The sequence below is a fragment of the Melanerpes formicivorus genome, unplaced genomic scaffold (assembly GCF_026170545.1).
Source record: "Melanerpes formicivorus ecotype bairdi unplaced genomic scaffold, bMelFor1.0.p_v2 SCAF_23, whole genome shotgun sequence".
NCBI classification, from domain to species: domain Eukaryota; kingdom Metazoa; phylum Chordata; class Aves; order Piciformes; family Picidae; genus Melanerpes; species Melanerpes formicivorus.
The window spans coordinates 2825022-2843294 of NW_027142375.1; the positions used below are offsets into that span (position 1 = coordinate 2825022).

The 18273-nt window shown below is 43.7% G+C and overlaps 1 protein-coding gene across 1 annotated transcript in view; it reads left to right on the forward strand.

The window, feature by feature from the left end:
• Positions 1–14214: 14214 nt before the first annotated feature.
• Positions 14215–18273, forward strand: part of SATB1 (SATB homeobox 1) — a 101711-nt gene continuing 97652 nt past the window's right edge. Inside the window, exon 1 of the mRNA XM_068152323.1 lies at positions 14215–14370. The gene's annotated coding sequence lies outside the window, so the exon portion shown is untranslated. The remainder of the gene's footprint in view (positions 14371–18273) is intronic.

The window sequence follows — 18273 nt, forward strand, 5'->3', positions numbered from 1 at the left end:
GAGCCCAGCCTGCTGCCTTATCACATTATACTGAAAGGAGAATCTGTTTCTTCTCTCCTCCATCTATCTTTTTGATATTCACAAGGCAGCCCTCTTCCCCCTGAGAAGCCCAGCAGTCATTGCAGCTCAGCTACTTATCTTAAAGAAATGAAACCAAAGTGTATTTGTCAGAGAGCTGGGCAAGAAGTCTAGTACTGAAGATCTGAGCATAGCTAGACTACAGCACAATGAAGTGTGAACCCAGTCAGGCTCTGCACTTATTTATGGAAAGTAGTGATTATGCAGGATGAAAGTCCCGTCTCAGCCAGCTGCTGCCAGATCTACCTGTCTTAAGGTGTTCCAACAAGGTGTGTGGCTAAATCTTCATAGCTCCACCCTCCTTTCACAGCCTCCCATGGCATGTGTGCATCTTCATTTTATAGTCTTCAGGGCTAGTCCTCTGAGTGCAGTTTGTATGAGTCAAGAGACTCACACTGGTGTTACCCAGATCAGAATCTAGCCATTTGTATGTCTGAGCACATGTTCTCCTTGAAACAAGTTTGTGGTAGTGTATTCAGGAATGTTTCTCACTCAGGTTCAGATCTGGTTCCAACTGGAGTTCCCTTGTAATGTTCCAAATCTCATTAAGTTAATGAGAGGGATTTTTTTCCCAGCAATTTCAACGGGATTCCCTGTTTCTGTGCCCACATCCTCAGCTCAACCTTGCACACAGGAAGACAGGGCAAGTGCCAGGAACAAGAGGTCACACTCCACCCCAGCCACTCCCTTTGCAGCAGGACGCTGAACTGAGGTGTCAGGGCAGACGTGCCAGAAGTGAATGGCAGCCACTCTCACCTGCCTTCCTCATGCCTTGCCTCTTCCTGGTCCTCAGTTTTCTCTGTTTACTGCTACAGTCCGATTTAGGACTTGGAGTGAGAAGGACAACAGTGTGACCCCCCCCCACCTGCAGGTCAAGTACAATCATTTGACACATGCTCTTTTTCCTTCTGAGTATATTATCAAACTGGCCTGCCACATCTGGGTGCCTTGCTGACCACCTGAAAACAAGAGATTGCAGACAGGAGAGATTGCCCTCAGATGAACTGAAGGATGGCTGGAAACTTTGCACAGCTGGTGACAAGGCTGATTTTCATGGAAAGAAACTGCAGCAATCAGGACAGTCAAATCAGTACCTTTAATGAGAACTAGATTCACCCACACAAACAAGTTGTATGGACTCCAAGATATGTATCTTCTCATATCCAAATCATATACTTCCTATTAGCACTACAATTATTGTACAGGCTCACTAAAAGAAGACGACCTTCCTAAATATTTATTTAGTGTTGATAGAATTGCTTACAAACAGTCTCTCTCATTCTGAGAATCTCTTGCAAGACTCCCTTGTTCCCAAGTTCATTATAGCTACTTACATTATTACTGTAAATCTTTCTAATGCCTCAAATGTTTGGCTCCGAAGAACATTTTTATAATGAGGGTGGGGCAATGCAAAACTTTTCCTCTCTTAATTCATTGCTAAATTGTATTTGCAAGTTCAAATGCCAGAGTGATGAAATCACAATATTATTCATTGGATTTTGTTTGATTATTTGGTGAGTGCTGTAAGGAAGGTATCTGTAAAACAACATGAAAAGCAAAGCAACAGAGCTTTAGGGGTTTTCCGGAACTTCTCTTCCGCACACATCAATTTTACTGGATGACTGTCCTGAAAGATTTATGCTTTGTGTTTTGAGGGCCAGGTTTTTAAATGGCTTCATAGAATAAAAAAAAAATAAAAAGAAACCCACCACATATATTAAAATTTAAATGCAACTTTAAAAAATGTGTGTTGGACCTTTGGGCCTTCTGAAGAGGTCAAGTTCAAGACACTTATAAAAAGACCATTCCCACAGAGGCTGCATGGGAAAACCTATTAACATTACTGCATTCCCTTTATTTCCCCTTTGATCATAAAATAAGGTTATGGGTGGCAAAATCTGTAATGGTGGGAAGATCCCAAATAGGATAGTATGATTTAATCTACTGAATATAAAAAAGAAACAAATCACCACCAACAATATTGTGGGGTACAAAGTGCCTTGCTAAAGAGAAACAAAACCAAAACAACCCAGGAAGGAAACAAAAAACCCAACAATGCTGTGCAAGTCCACAACAGGGATGAAGTTATTTTGCTGTCTGCTTTTGTTTTGTTTGCTTTGTTTGTTTGTTTTTAAGGGAGGAAAAAAAGGACATTTTTGTCCTCCTTCTCCTTCTTTAATTAAATCTCATTTTGTCCATATGATAAAAAAACCCAGAACTTATTTAAAGAGGTCCTAAATCCTGAGTCAAAAGTAAATGAGCCCCGCATCTGGTGTCAGAAATAGCAAAAGATAATTATCCTTTTATGCTTGGTACATGGCTCCAAATCTTCACATTCCAAATAAAGAATATTTAAGCCCTCCTCTGTCTTCTTCTGCAAGCCTAATAGTGACAGGGACTGATTTAAAGAAAGAGAGGGAGAATATACAAGTCTGAATGAACAACTTGGGGTTCATTTTCATCCAATTAATCTGTGTTTTGACCTTTTATACCTATTTTCTGGGTATATAAGGTGGGGGCTTTTTTTTACCTCAGTTTTACTCTCTGAGTTAAAATGTAGAAACTGCACTATATGGGGAATCTTCTCTTCTTCCTAAGGCCATTTTTCACTACGTGGTTATCTCGAGGTCCCTGGTGCAAAGCAGACTCAAGCTCATTGGTTTTAAATAGTCCCTTTTAAATAAAAGCAAAATTTGCCACTGAACACCTCTACCAGAAAACTCTGTTATTGTCTTGAATATCTTAAGTGTAATCATTTTTCTTTTAATTAACATTCTAAAGAGAAGAGGAAGTTGGAAATCCAGATAAATCTGTTATGAGTCAATTAAGAAGCCAGGATTAGCATATGCAATCAAGATGGGTGCAGCAAGATTTCATGGAAGAGTTCATGAGGAAGCAACCAGGATGTGTCATTTGCATGGCCAACCTCTTTGGTTTATGTTCTTCTCAACCTCAGTATTGTTGACTTGACTCACTGCATGAATATTGCCAAGCAGTAGCAAACCACGGTTTCATTTTCCTGCTTGCACAGAGGCAACTTACCTCAACATGTGGTTTCAAAAAGACAAATTGTATGAACCATGGCAAACTCTCCTGGTCTTTTTCTTTGTCTGCAGATAGCCTTTTGGATCAAATTTCTTTCTAAGCCCCAGTTGTATAAATATCATCAGTAGATACTGCAGACTGTCCTCCTCCTCCTTGATCAGGGAGATGATATTGAATATCCCTCAGGGGCTAAAGTGGGATACCTCATACAAAGGTCACCTGAGCAAGTAGAGACTTTATCAGGGGTGGTGGATTAGTGGAAGATATAAAAGGAGTTGATGAACTCACAGCACTTACTATCAGATGAACGTATATATTCTAAAGCTAATGTCAAATTTACAAGAGAATGCAGCTTTGCTTTTTTTCCTTTTCTTCTTTCTCTCTCTCTCCTTTCCTTCCTTTCTTCCTTCCTTCCTCTCTTTTTTGTAGTAAAACAAACAAACAGAAGAGCTTTATGAGTATAAAGCTCAAAACTTTTAACATTTTTGAGCTGACTAGTCAGGTCACTATAGAGAATCTTACAAGTCCACTACCCATGATGTATCTTTTCTACAAAGAAACTGAAGGACTGAGTCTCCTTGGCTGAAAAGCTAACGTTTTCCTAACTTCACATTTCACAGAAGGAAGAATTCAAGCCTTTTAAGATATAATTCTCACTGGAAATAAATATAATTTAATATATACCTATGCCCTCAACTGTCCTGAAGAAAAGCTGTCCATGAACTGTGGAACAGTACAAAGTCTGCACAACAGCCAAAGCACAGTCACTATCGAACTGACTTCCAACATGTGGCATGACTTTGCTTAGATTTACAGATTGAGGGAGTTTGAGGAAAACTGAACAGCTGTTCCTAAATCTCAAGCCTGTTACCATGGTTCACAGGAAGCAATATATCTAATGACATTTTGAAAGATCATTTCATAGAATCATAGAATTGTTAGGCTTGGAAGGGACCTCCAGGATCATCTAGTTCCACCCCGCTGCCATGGGCAGAAACACCTCACACTGTGTCAGGTTGCTCAGAGACACATCCAGCCTGCCCTTAAAAACCTCCAGGGATGAGGCTTCTACCACCTCCCTGGGCAACCTGTTCCAGTCTCTCGCCACTCTCATGATGAAGAACTTCTTCCTAACATCCAATCTGAATCTACCCATCTCTAGTTTTGATCCATTCCCCCTAGTCCTATCACTCCCTGACATCCTAAAAAGTCCCTCCCCAGCTTTCTCATAGGCCCCCTTCGGATACTGGAAGACCACAATTAGGTCTCCTCGGAGCCTTCCCTTCTCCAGACTGAACAGCCCCAATTCTCTCAGTCTGTCTCCATAGCTGAGGTGCTCCAGCCCTCTGATCATCCTCGTGGCCCTTCTCTGGACACCTTCCAGCACCTCCAGATACTTCTTGTAATAGGGGCCCCAGAACTTGTTGCAGTACTCTGGGTGGGGTCTCAGCAGAGTGGAGTAGAGGGAGAAAATCACCTCCCTTGACCTGCTGGCCACACTTCTCTTGATGGAGCCTAGGATACGATTTGGTTTGTAATAACTAGAGTAAGGGTAAAGGACATGAAGAAGAAAAACTGAATTTCAGCCACCAAAGATAAAATTGTGTTAGGAGAAGCTCATGGCTTTTTTGGCTCAACTTCACATTCAGTGGTTATGACTGGCTTTGCACACCACCACTTTTCCTGACCAGGAGTTATATCAATATGATCCCTTCAAATTCATCAAAGAAAATTATACTTCACAAATGCACTTCACTCATTTGAAGTTTGCTGAAATTAAATACAATGCTGTTGTTAGTTTCTTTTAAAACATGCTGCCCAACTGGAAGTATTTCAATTAATATGAATGATGGCATGGCTCTGACACTGCAGTAAAGAATGGCGACTAATAATCATGGCAAGATAAGCCTTTAAGGCAGAAACTTCAAAGTAGCCAAAGAAACACATCTACTGGGCCTTTTTTTTCCCCCTCTTATTGGATCTTGTTCCATTATATTTCTCTACATCATAGTCAATCTAAATGGAAAAAAAAAAAGACTAAGGAACCTTATCCATCAGAAATGCTCTACATGGGCTCCAGTTTTAGAGAATGTAAATACATCAGAATATATCAATGTATATGAACAAATTAGGGTGGAAGGGTGTGTTTCAGAGGCTTTTCAATGTGTGCACACTATTAAAATCTGTCTGAGATCTGTTTGGAGAGAGCAACAATTACATTTCTTATTAAAGAATATGCAATTACAGCCCTCTTTACACTTCCTGCTTCCTTCAACAATGAAGACCTGTCTGCACTGAAGATTATAAAGTCCTGCACTGTTTCACTAGGTCACCAGACTGAACAGGTCAATCCACTTTCACAGCACTTTGTTCCAGATCTTCTCTTTTGGGCCACCTTCTAACAAAACTGGGCCTAGCTGGAGGTTTACAGCACTGGCACTGCCAGAGAATTAGCCACTGTAAAAATAAATAGAATGCTGTTTACACTTTAACACCAAAAACTTTTGTGAAATCCCTTATGTCTTATTCTCATGTCTATTATCTTTAAAATTATCATCAGGCACTGATAAATGTGATCTTCAGAATTCCCAGTTTTCCACAGAAGCTACCACAGCCATAGCTGGTGCCAATGCTTTCTGTACTAAACCATTATTTCAGTTGCTTTTTGTTTATGGTATTTGTCTATCATCAGAAAAACCAGTAAGTCTACAGTTCAGATTTCTCAGGATCATAAATGGTTTGATTAAACTACAGATGTTAATTAAGACCCAAATCTGTATCTTCATGCACAGCCAGAATAACCAGCTTGCTACCTAGGGAAAGGCCATGATCTTTAGAATATTCCATATTTTAGGATGCAGATCACAAGTGGAAAGGTTCCAGGGCGGCTTTTTAACGTCCTCTGCAGTTGAATTAAGTAGGTTTGGGGAAGGAAACATGCATAGGACAGACTGTCCAAACTGTGTCTGTACATCCTCGATGTGGCAAAAGCAGTCAAGTTACACCCTGGCAGGGGAGGAACCTGTACACCAGCCTGCTGTCATGCTGTTACCTCTCTTTGAAGGAATATAGTCCTCTGATTTTGGAAAGGTGCAAGCAGGTGGAATTAAATTCTTTTTAAAGGATAACTAAACATCTCTGTATTATCAGTACACTTTTCCTTAAAAAAAAACAAACCCAAAAGGTAAACATTTTTTGTATGCTTTTTCATTTTAATTTAGTTACATTCCATAAAAATATAACTCTAGCCTTGTACCCCAACCAGATTCAAACCAATATGAGTGTCCAGCCATGCTAACCCTCTCAGGTTCTAATGGGAAAGAATATTCATTATATATGATATGGAATGGAAGAGTTTCCTATGCCGTCCTTTGTAGTACAAGTGGACCAGAAACTAGAGGGAGGACAATTACCAGCAGATACTCAGTATTGGTGCTAATATGAAACCCAATGCTATGAATAAACAGATACTGATTGGTATGGCTTATGGCCTAATCCTGTAAAGGATTCTGACACTCAAAAAAAAACTGGTTCTGGGGCTCCATTATAGGTTTTTTTTCTGCCCATAGTCACTTACTAGGTACCCAGAATCATACTTTAAAAGTCAGCTTAGAAGTGCACATGGAGAGACACCTGAGGAGCCTGGAAAGTAGCCAGCAGAGTGTACCTTGACCTCAATATAAGATGGCTGGAATTAACCAAGGAAAAAAAAATAGGTTTGTCCCAAATCTAAAATCCTGCCTCACTCTAAAGCCAAGGCTCTACCTGAGGGCTACCTCTAAAGACAGGGTGCTACCTGGAGCTGTCTGAGAGATGCCTCCATCCACTCAGTATCTACACCTTGATTCTTTTTATGAAAATAGGTTCCTGTGATCTTTCCTTCAAAACTTATGTTTTATTAAAACGTAGCTTGAGGAGAAGCTGGTTTCCCATCTCCCTCTATATAGCAACTCTGTGATTAGAGCACTCACACAATCATGAGATTCATCTCTCCTGCCCTGAAAAGCCCCAGTTCACAACTCCTCTCACCCCAGGGAGGACTCTGACCATCAGGCTGCTGTTTTTTTTTAGAAAAGCCAGTCTCGACCCTTCTACTGAAAGAGTGCCCTTGAGCACAAACAAATTCAAGATTCCTTAGATCATAATCTAATGTTTAGATTATTCCCAGGGCTGGAGCACACAGTGAATTTTCTCTGAATTATTTCTGTCTTTGCTATGCTAAATTGTTGGAATACACACAGCGCCCCCACTCCCCCCCCAAAAAAAAGTCCCAGGGCTAAGTCCCATCGTTACCATGACCCTGTTGTGTTCTGTCATGAGGTCAATCTGATCAGTCACTTTTGTGGGGACAAATGTCATAGCCCTGCATGAGCTCAACTGAAAGGCCACTCAGGAGTCCCAGGTGGACAAGGAAGTAACTCCAAGGCATGAATCATGAGAGGTAAATGAATTGCTTTGAGGTTTAGGAAACTGCTTAGCAGAGGCTTTTCTGTATTACACCTGTTTGTTCACAAGATTAAATTCCATCCAAGTCCCGCATTTCACATCATCAAGTCCCTCTTACTGATCAAAACACAAGTATTGACACACACATCTTTGTGCTCAGCAGAGTATGTTTTTATTTATGAAGAAACCAGCAGCAGTGGCTGAGGACAGTGAACATTGAAAGCACTGAGTTGTCACCCTCACAACATAAGCCTTGTCGTGGCCCAGCTGACAGATTGGCTATTCAAAGCATGGTGCACCTAGGCTTGGGAATCATATTGCAAAGCTTACAAAGTGGCCTTGTCCGTTGGTAAACTCCACAGGAAGTATTGTGTTAAATCCTGTTCTCACTTCACAATATTCCTGAGGTGAAAACACAATTTTGTGTTTATTTTGACATTGTGACTAATGTCTTGCACTCCATGACAGAAAATTAGCAGAAGGCCTTTCTAACTAGATGAGCTAACTCCAGCCCCAAACCACATTGCTTTAAAATTTTCTTATTCTGGGTATGTTCTGTTTAGGCCTTTACAAAATCTCTGCATTTCTAAACAGTCTAAACAGTTCAGTGGTGAGTGGTAAGTTCTGGAGCCCCTATTACAGGAAGGATCTGGAGGTGCTGAAGCGTGTCCAGAAAAGGGCCATGAGGATGATCAGAGGGCTGGAGCTGCTTTGCCATGAGGACTGAGGGAGTTGGGGCTGTTCAGTCTGGAGAAGAGAAGGCTCTCAGGAGCTGTTCAGTCTGGAGAAGAGAAGGCTCTCAGGAGACCTAACTGTGGCCTTCCAGTATCTGAAGGTGGCCTACAAGAAAGCTGGGGATCAGGGAGTGATAGGACTGGGGGGAATGGAAAAAAATATAGAAAATACAACATAGATTGGATGTTAGGAAGGAGTTCTTCCCCATGAGGGTGGTGAGACACTGGAACAGGTTGCCCAGGGAGGTGGTAGAAGCCTCATCCCTGGAGTTTTTTAAGGCCGGGCTGGATGTGTCTCTGAGCAACCTGCTGTAGTGCGAGGTGTCCCTGCCCATGGCATGGGGTTGGAACTAGATCATCCCTGAGGTCCCTTCCAAGCCTAACAATTCTATGATTCTGTATTTATATTGCCACCTATAGCAGGAAAAGCCTTTCTATTGAACATACTGAGAATGCAAGAGAGAGAAAACATATTTGGTCTTATTTCTTCTGTTTTACTAAGACTATTTAGTAAACTCTAGTGGCATACCTTCTAACTCCTAGTTAGGTATTCAGAATAGAAACACAACTCTAAGTTAAATATAATTTGTGAAATCTATGCCATATTTAATAAAAAATGCATGTAGTCAGAATCATATGATGTTTTAATCTCCATAGATGCAAAACCTGAATTTATTACACACAACCTGTATTTGTAAAAGAAGACAGTCACCTGGTTTCCCTTTACTGGTTTAAACTGGCAGTCCCTCACTAGAGGCAAAAGAACTTTTAAAAGCAGTCAAGACAAACCAGACACCAAGGAGAAGGAGAAAAGAACAGAGAGTGTGCAGGAAAAGTGGTTCACACAAGTATTAAAGCACCTCCTTCAAGCCTTTAAAAAATAGTAATTTTCAACTGACAGAAGATGGAAAGAGCATTCAGGCAAAACAGATGTGAGTCTCATGTCATTGATGCACCTGCAACAAGTTGATCTTCTCTTCTGTAAATCTGAAGAGGAAAGCTACAGGATGCAGTTTAATTTTTCAGGTAACCAAAAGATGTCCTTTTACAGAGATGTGGAGCAAGAAGTAGTTACCATCTTGGAGACAAGCTGAGTGGACTGAGGTACTGTGCAGTGTCAGTGCCTGGAACATGAACTGGAGGAAACTTAAGCCATGACGGCCTTTCAGTGAACATTCTCAGGAGAGACATTCAAGTAGTGAGGTGGCACAGGTCTAAGGTCAGGAGATTGATACCTAACCAACAAAGAACAGAACGATCAAAAGACTTCGGAAATACATTGAAAGCAGCAGCCACCTTCAGCAGTCTTCTACTGATCCACTGGTGAGATGAAACATCAGACAAGGTTATGGTGCTACTGATAATGGCCACTTGCATTCAAAATATGCACAGAAGGCCACTCCGGCATGGTTGTAGTTGTTCACTGCCATTTTCATCTACAACAGCTAATGCTAATGCTACCTAGAACATAGATACTCAACCCAAATCTTTAATATCACCGAGCTACTGAGACAGGTATGTGCAGACCATGCTAGTAAGCAGGGGGTTTGCTATGTTTCATAAACATTACAATATAGATCACCAAATTTAGGCTCCTGGTTTTATATGTTAAAATGGAAAGAAAAAACCCAAACAAAACAAACAGGGAGCAGTGCCAGGAACTCAAACATTGTTTTCAGTTTCTGATGTGTTTAAAGCACAGAAAGGAAGTGATCCTAAGAAGTACTAAGGGGCATGTAGTGGTTTTCATGTTTTAGGCGTTCAAAAAGGGATTGGACGTGGCACTTGAAGCTATGGTTTAGTTGTCATGAGGTGTTGGGTGACAGGTGGGACTTGATGATCTTTGAGCTCTTTTCCAACCTTATTGATTCTATGGCTCTATGTCTACAGCATTAACTGTATACTACAAGCTGGAAATAAACCATACTTGCTAAGGTGCATATCACTTGGGAACAACACCTCAGCATCACGGAGAGTTCTGCTGCTGATCAGTAATTTCAGGCAGAAGGTGGCCTTCTTTATCAACCACGGGTCAACACAACTCCAAAGTATGCACACATTCATGCAGTGTTTCTTCTTCATAACAAACATTTAATTTCAAGCCCCATTTGACATCAGATGCAGGGGGGAAAACCCAAACAAAAACAAATACAAACCCAAACAAATAAAGAAAAAACCCAAACCTACACAACCTACATGAATTTATTTGGTTCCTGGAACTATGTGGATACTTTTAACCCCACTCCACTCCTCACTCCACTTCCCACCCCACTTTACTCAAGTCTAAACACAAATAAATTTACGTCTGAAAGGAACTGGAAAGCATGTGAGATATCTCCCAGGGGATCTGATAGCTCTTCTCACACAAAAGCCTATTTCCACACCATTATGTCACAGTAGCAATTCCAGTAAGGGGAACCTCAGGAAGGGCCTCTGACATAGTTTCAATTCACCACTTTCACTACCTCAGTTGAAAGAGAGGCTTGAACAGAACTATTTTCATTTCATCCTTCACTTGAATTGGTTATGTCTGTAGACCTTCTAGACATACAAGGGGTCATCAACAAGATGGTCTTTGAATAAATGCATTTTCACAATCTATTTCAAGTCCCTAAAACTCATGGGATTCTGGCATTCCTTGGCAGGCTCTAAATTCACAAATTCATGAGTGGCTTATTGTGATTCATATGCCATTTTCAGTTTTGGCAGGTAATGCTAATGCTACTGGAGAATGATTATTTGAATGAGATCTGCACCCACTTCCCTGAAATTAGGACTCTGGAAAAGCTCAGAACAGAGCTGTCGGCATAAATACATAAAAATATATGTAAGCACTTATTCTGTATAGGGTTTTGACTGTACAATTTCAGCCATCAGGGATTAGCAGGATGAGCAGGACTTTCTGTAGCTCCTGCAGAAGGTTGAGCAAGCAAACATCTGGGGGTGGACACTAAGGAAAAGGAAATATCTATGTGTCAGTAATAGGAAACTTATATTGTACACCTGCTTGTTAGGCATGCCATCTGCCTTCAGTCACACCGTAATACAGCTTTGATGGCATGCCCACAGCTAAAGGGCAGGCAATATATATGTGTCTTGCTTCACTGACATGAATGACACAACCTGCTAAAACTCACTGCTTAATGAGAGAAACCATAATTCTCAAACACAGTATATGGCTGTCCCATGTTTTTCAGTGTTTAGACCCAGGCTAAGTGTTTTCATACTGAAAATACTGAAGGAGCATCATGGTGAAAACCAGCACACACCAAGTAGGCAACAGCACCACACAGTACTAATGCTGGACTTGTCATTGTATTTTGTTGGCCTTTAACTACCCCACAACGTCCAGCAAACATTGCTTGCAGTAACTTAATAACAAGCAATTCTGCTCCCATTACTGCTCACAATCTCATATTCAATGTTTCTTGTTTCCAAAGTAAACTGCCTTATGCAATTCAAAGGTATCATTTTACTTTTTAAAAAGCTTAGAAAAGGAAATGTAATCTAAAATGAAAAAAAAAAAAAAAGTGTATTTTGACTAATATACAAAATTGATGAAAAAAACCCCAAAGAACGTTCACAGTGCATTTCTTTTTTTAAAGAAGCATTTTCCATAGTGCATTTGAGGATCTTCAGGAGGGAGCTTGATCTAAATTCAAATCCAGTTCTGGCTCTGCTCTTAAATCCATGTGTGGCCTCAGGCAAATGTGTTAAATTTTCCTGTTTCAGTTTCCCTGCCTTTAAAGTGGGGATAACGCAACCAACCCAAACAGCTCAGGTGCAATTTATAAGAACAAGTAACTTGATTATTAGATTTTGGAGACATGAAACATGATTATCACTAGGACTTTCTGACCAGTCTCAGTCAGCAGTGTGTGATACAAATTAAAGGAGATGGGTCTGTGACAATAGAAAGATGCCAGTTAAGTCAGTCATTCAGCCTGAGGAGCTATGTCAGGGGGCAGCTCCAGGGAGTGGCCAGTAGGACCTATGAAAGTGAGAATGGCCAACTGTGTACGGGCTTTCTATTTATTGCCCCTTGGCACCTAAAGACTGTAAGAACCTAAGTTGTCTCTGAGAAATGAATAGGTCCAGAGCACTGCAACGTATCAGCTGCAAGCAAATAAAATGTTATCCCTATAAGAGAGCTCAACGTTATTTTCCCGTGGAAATGTCAGAATTGATTAAAGACTTAACATTTCTATTCAAAATGAGAGTAGTGGATGATACATTTTAGAGGGATAAAAAAACTCAGAGGTCTGATAACATGGAGATAATAGGGTAAATTAATTTCTGGTGCTGCTGCAGTGATCTGGTACTCAGCGTATTTGGTCCACATTTATAGCATTGTACACAGTATAAATAGGGGTGCCTTCTAATAACCATGACAAAAATGCTCTTCCCACTGGCAAGGTCAGTATTATTGTTATTCCTTTTATTAACCTTTGAGCTTACGTGGCCTCTGCAAATTAATGATTATTCAATAACTGTGCTACAAGATTGCACTTTCTAATAGCAATTAATAGAAGGGCATACCAGTGGTTAACAAGGAAAAGCGCTGCCACATCAACTTCATGGTCCTGGTCTTGTTTCCAAGACGTGCAAAGGTGTCTAGAGGAACTGTACCTGTCAACTCCCAGGGCTGAAAAAGGCCATCTGCCTCAAAGTCAAGACAAATAAAACCCAGAAACTGGGCTGACATCCAGGGTCCCCTCTCTTCTCAGCCTCCTAGGGGATAACAAACAGACTCTGCTTCAAGGGAAACCTTCACTCATTGCTAGGTTCACTCTCCTGGATCTCCACTTCCAAATCCTGCATCAGCAAAGGTGGGAAAGAAGGTCTTAAAAAAACAAAAGAGAGCTGAAGTCCCTCCCCATGGAGAAGTTACACGAATAAAGACAATTCTCAGAATTGAGTTGCTGAGGAGCACGTGGTGCCAGGTGAAACACCAGGCGAGGGAACCGGGGGTGATGTGCGGTGGGGCCTGGCTCCTCTCCCGGCGGGCCGCGCCCCCAGGAATACCTGCCCCCACCTCGGGCACCGCCGTCTTACGGAGGTCGCCGCCACGGTTGCGGAGCAGCCTCAGCAGCCTTAATGGCTGAGAGGGGCCGCCGCGGGGGTGCGGGGAGCAGGGGCAGCGAGGGCAGGTGAATAAAGTGGAAATAAATGTGCGAGGGAAGGATGGGGGGGGAAAGGGAAAGCGGGGATGCGGGGAGGGGGCGCAGTGCATTAGGAATGAAAGGCGGGGGCGCAGGAGGTGTGCTGGCCCCTCTCGCAGGGCAGGGGGAGTTGCAGGGACGCCCTCCCCCCGGCACTGCCACCAAACCAGCCCCACCGCCACGCGGGGCCGGGAGCGGGCTGAGGCGAGGAGACGCCGCGCACACACGCACAAGCGCACACACGCACACGCTCACAGACTCACTTGCACACGCACACTTACACACTCACGCAGCCGCCGCGCTCCAGCCGATTCTCGCTGCTCCTCCCGCCCCCCAATCCCCGCAGCCTGCGACCGCCGCGCAGGCAGGAGGCAGCAGGCGCGGAGACCCCCGTCCGCAGGCGGCCTCCTGCCGCCGCGCTGCCCCGACGGCATCGCCGCCTGTCCCCGGGGGCAGCGCGCACCTCCCCGCCCGAAGGGGCCGTACGAGGCAGCGAGAGCGGGGGGGGACTGGGGCGCGCAGACACACAGACACACGCAGACACACACACACACACAGAGGCAGAGCTGCCCTACGCCGGTACCTTGCTGCCCTGGTGTTTTCCGTCCGGGCTCCTCCTTGCTGAGGCAGCTCGGAAGCGGAGTCGATCAGGCGGGCGGGCGGGCGGGTGCGTGCGTGTGTGTGCGCGCGTGTGTGTGTGTGTGTGCATGCGTGTGTGCGAGAGCGAGCGACAAGCCAGAGAGACTCTCCCCCCTCCCCTTCCCCCTCCTCCTCCTCCTCGCTCTCCTTCCTTTAAACGCCCACTCCTGATGGGTGAAAAGACAACTTGAACTTCAGTGCAATTAACTTCGCCGGCGCCTCGGAAGCCGGAGGTGTCGCCGGCCTCGCCCGCCGCGCTCCCATGAGTGAGTCGCTCCCGCTCCTTCGGCGTAGCTCCTCGGGGACGGGGGGGACGGGACCGTGCTGGGGGCACCCACCGTGGTAATTTACAGAGGCCGGCGGTGCCGACTCGGGAGGGAGGGAAGGAGGGCGGGCGGGGGAGGCGCGGGGTGGAGGGGGTCCGCTTGGCACTGCAGCCGCCGGAGCCTCCGGGCCGGCACGGACTCACACCTGCCACCGCGACTCGGGCGCCGCTCCGTTCCCTGCCTGCCGCCGCCTCTCCCGCCACCGACACGGGGGCAATGAAAGATGCTGGGGGTGAGGGGGCAGAGGGAAAAAAAAAAAGAAAGAAAAAAGCAACAAACCACCTAAAAGTTTGACAAAGTTCTTCCCTGGCCCCGCGCACCTCCCGGCAGCGGCAGGCGCTGGGCGACGGGGCGGCGGCACTCTCTCGACGGCGCGGGGCGCGGCGGCGGGTCGTAGCGGGCGTGGGGGGCACGAGGAGGAGGGGGTCGTGGGGTGGTGCTTCCGCCGGGCGCGGGAGTTGCGCGGGCGGCGGAGCGGCGGCGGCGTGTGGCACGGCCCCCCTTCACCCGCCCGCGGCACGACCCGGCGCCGCCGCTGTCACGGGGAGCAGTGCCAGGAACTCGCCTCTCGGCTCCAGGATCTTATATTTGATTTTTCCGCTCCGTCTCCAAACCCACTCCCCGAGGTTTTGCTCAGATTGGCGTCCTTTTGTGGCCGTCACCGCTCGCTGGCCGGGGAGCGCTCCTGACAGGCACCTGCCCGGTCCGGAGTTCTCCTCTGCCAGTCTCCAGGCTTCTCTGACTGCGAGAGAAACTTCGCTAAAATGCAAGTTTGGTGAAATACTTTGCACCAGCTCCTAAGCTGTAATGAGTTTAAACGGACGAAGGCTCTCCGCTGGCTTTAGCCAGTCCAACTGAGCGCAGCGCTTCTGTGACAATAATTCACAAATTCAGATGCAGAGACTCCAGGGCGTATGATCCGGCAGTGCCCTTTCATTCTGGTCCATGCTGCTCGGGTGGGAGTTAGCAGCAGTTCCTTATTTCTACTTTACGTTATTTTGGTCCAGTGCATTCGTATATTTGTCTGCTGTAGTCTGCTGGCAAACATTAGCATTCAAGCTTACATTTTTGACAAATGTGCAGACAGGAATAGCACGAATAGGCATCTTAAATATTAACAACCTAAGCATCTGTTGTGAAACAAATTTAATATATTTACTCTGTTTTTCTCACATTGTTAGAAAAGGTTACAATAAGTGTAAAATTTCAGCTGTAGTTAGCACAAGGAATGCTTGGATATTTCACTATCTCTTCAAGCATTTAACACAATCACCAGATAGAAATGTGTCAAATCAGGCGCACTATTCAGAAACAACTTGAGAGAGTAAGCAGGAGTGTAAAGACGCGAATGCAGGATGTTCTCTGCAGTTTGTGTCTTCTAATGACTCTGCAGCACTATTTGTACAATCTGAGAGGACTCTTTTCAGTCCAGTGTTCCTATCAACTCTTTTAATTCATTTATACGTGCACTCATTTTTTTAATCCATTTTTTATTTGAGATTGTTGCTGACATTACCTTGCTTTTCAGGTCAAAGCAATGGTTGGCACAGGAATGTGTAATAACATACAGTAGGTCCACAAAATGAGCAGGCAGAAAATGCAACATGTTCGTGTGTAAGCATGCGTCTCAACAGATAGCACACGCACATAATAAGGCAACAGAAGAGAAATTAAAATGACTGGTTAGTATGCTATGTATGCCCACTGTAGAATACAAACAGCTAGTGGAAGAGAAACAACTGACTCCAAGGAATTCCTCCATCCCTGGAATAAAACTGTTCTGAGTCGAACAAGAGCATAGAAGAGTGAAGTCTCCAAAAAGACTGTAGAGTTATTTCAGGAATCAGTGCATTCCTTCCTTTTTTTTTTTCCCCACAAGTTCAAATATGTAATAAATAAGTTCTTTGTACACAAAAGAGTTCACTGGAACGACAGAAAAAACCCCACAGAAACATTTAAATGGAATGCTTTTTGTTAGCGTACTTGGAAAAACTGGCCGCTTCCTTTTTATATTCTTTGTTCTTGACACTTTAAATAGGAAAGTACCTCACAGATTCTCCTCTCCTGTTATTTTAGTGATGCCCAACAATCCTAACCTGCTGCTGCATACTCCCGAGAAAGCACTCTAAGGCAGGCAGAGTTGCTCTGTAACTCGCTAATGGGACATAGTGCTTTGGCAGAATGAGAAGCAGAGAGGGTCTGCCCCCGTAGCCTGAGCGCGTACACGGGCAGGACACCTTTTTGGTTCGCACATTAGGCCCAGCAGGTCAGCTGATGAGCATCTTCCCTCTGCTGCTGTGCTTCCCAAGCCAGGGCAGGCAGTGCCAGCCCTGCCTACAGCCCTGCCTGCAGCCCTGTCCAGTCCTGCCGGCAGCACGGGCACATCTACTGCTGAAAGCAGCACGGAGACCTCTTCTGAGTAGCAAAGTCCTGAATGAGCACTAACTCATCCCACATGTCAGGTCTGGGATAGCGAGAGCTTTAAATGTGTGCAACTGCCATTCAGAAGACAAACAGCTGAAGCCTGGCATTCCTGGAGAAAAAAAACCTACCCCCCCAACTCTTTTAATTGTATCAACTACACAGTTTTTGGAGGTATTGTCACTTTTTTTATTGTCACCTATTTTTTAATCTAAGCATTGTCAGGTAAATTTGAAGTCCTTCTTACGGTTTCCAGCTGCATTTGTGAGGGAAAAAAATAATCAAGGGCATCATTAATAAAATAGTTTGTGATATATAGAAAAAAAATAAAGCAGGTTTCTGAATTAAATCCGGAGGGAATATGGCTTTGAAATGTTTTAGTCATATTTGTAGGAACTGTACTGTTTTAATGTAGATGCTACTGAATCATTTTATTGCCTTCTTGTATAGAGTTGCCATTGCTCTCTCTAGATATACTTAATATATATCCAATGAAGCCACAAACTTTCCTTCTACAACAGTTTAAACACATCTGGAACATTTTACTTTCTTATAATTTATGTTAATAGATGTAGAGTGTATATGCAGCCTTCTCAGAAATCATTGCTTTTTCCAGAAGGGAATTTTTTTTACTTTCAGTCAGGGAATATATTTATAAGAACAAAATAACTCAAAGTATAGGCAATTCCATGTATCATTTTATTTGCTGTTATATTAGGCTGATTATATAAAGCTTTCATTTAGAACGATGGGATGATGAAATTACAGAGGAGTGATTGGCTTTTGTTGTTTTGTTTTTTTTTTCAAATGGTTCAAGTTGAGGGCTGCAGAAATGAATGTTTTTGGTAAAGTTCTTTGAGTACATAATATTTTTCATAGAATTCTGACAAATTAATTTAATAGAAAAGCCACAAGTCTCTTAGCACACGAGGCTATATTTTCAGGTAAAATGGAAGTTCTGCTTTTGCCATTATAGGCATCAGGCTCCAGTAATCTGCTCCTCTTGTGGAATGAACACTTTCTACTTAAAGCTATCATGCACCTACTGTTTATTTACGCTGCATTAAACTGACAGCACGGCAATCAGAGGAAAAATATGACTTACTTTCCTGAAGTAAACACCAGTTTATAGGTTAGTGCATGTATTTATATTCCTGTCGCCACTAAATAATGGCTGTCTCCATTTTAATATCTACCTGTGATGTTATCCAAGGCAGATGGCTCTTCCTTGTTTAAAATGAGGGGGGGAAAAAATGCAAGTTGGGGGGGGGGGGAGGAGGGATGAGGAAGAAAAGAAAGTTTTGTATCATTCCACTCCAAGAGGAACTTAATAGAAAAGTGATTCAGTATTCCTTTCTGTGGCACGCAGAAGCCAGTTTTAAAGACATAGCCCCCAGTTTTACTTGGTGTATTTGAATTGCA